General features: G+C 28.5%; 1 protein-coding gene across 5 annotated transcripts in view; it reads right to left on the bottom strand.

The window, feature by feature from the left end:
- The window catches only part of DIP2 (disco-interacting protein 2), a gene marked incomplete at its 5' end in the record, with an annotated part of 91,726 nt that overhangs the window by 18,736 nt on the left and 72,632 nt on the right, over positions 1-358 (bottom strand).

The following is a 358-nucleotide window of genomic DNA, read 5'->3' as shown; positions in this document are numbered from 1 at the left end:
TGTCGGGAGGTGCGGTCAGCAAAGAACAACATAAATAAAAAAAAAACATATTTATTTATTTGTTGTTGTTGATTTTTTGTTTAAAGGCGTAAAACCCTCTGGTCATCAACGCCTATATATTTATTTATTTATTTATTTTATGCCAACGTTTAAAAAAGAAGCTAACAGTTTTGATGTTTCCAGCTAACAGGTTCGTTTTTATTTTTTTTTCCCCTTTCTTTATTTTACTCTTACCCCATATTTTCTCCACTTTATCCATTTTTCTTACCCGCGTTATAAGTTTTGTTCACTATATTATTGGTGTTTTCAGAATTTTTTTTTTCTATTCATTTCTTGGTATACTTTACTTATATTTTGC

Source organism: Halyomorpha halys, unplaced genomic scaffold (genome assembly GCF_000696795.3).
Source record: "Halyomorpha halys isolate HHAL.00 unplaced genomic scaffold, Hhal_1.1 Scaffold242.1, whole genome shotgun sequence".
Taxonomy (NCBI): Eukaryota; Metazoa; Arthropoda; class Insecta; order Hemiptera; family Pentatomidae; genus Halyomorpha; species Halyomorpha halys.
This window is presented reverse-complemented; position numbering and strand designations above follow the sequence as displayed.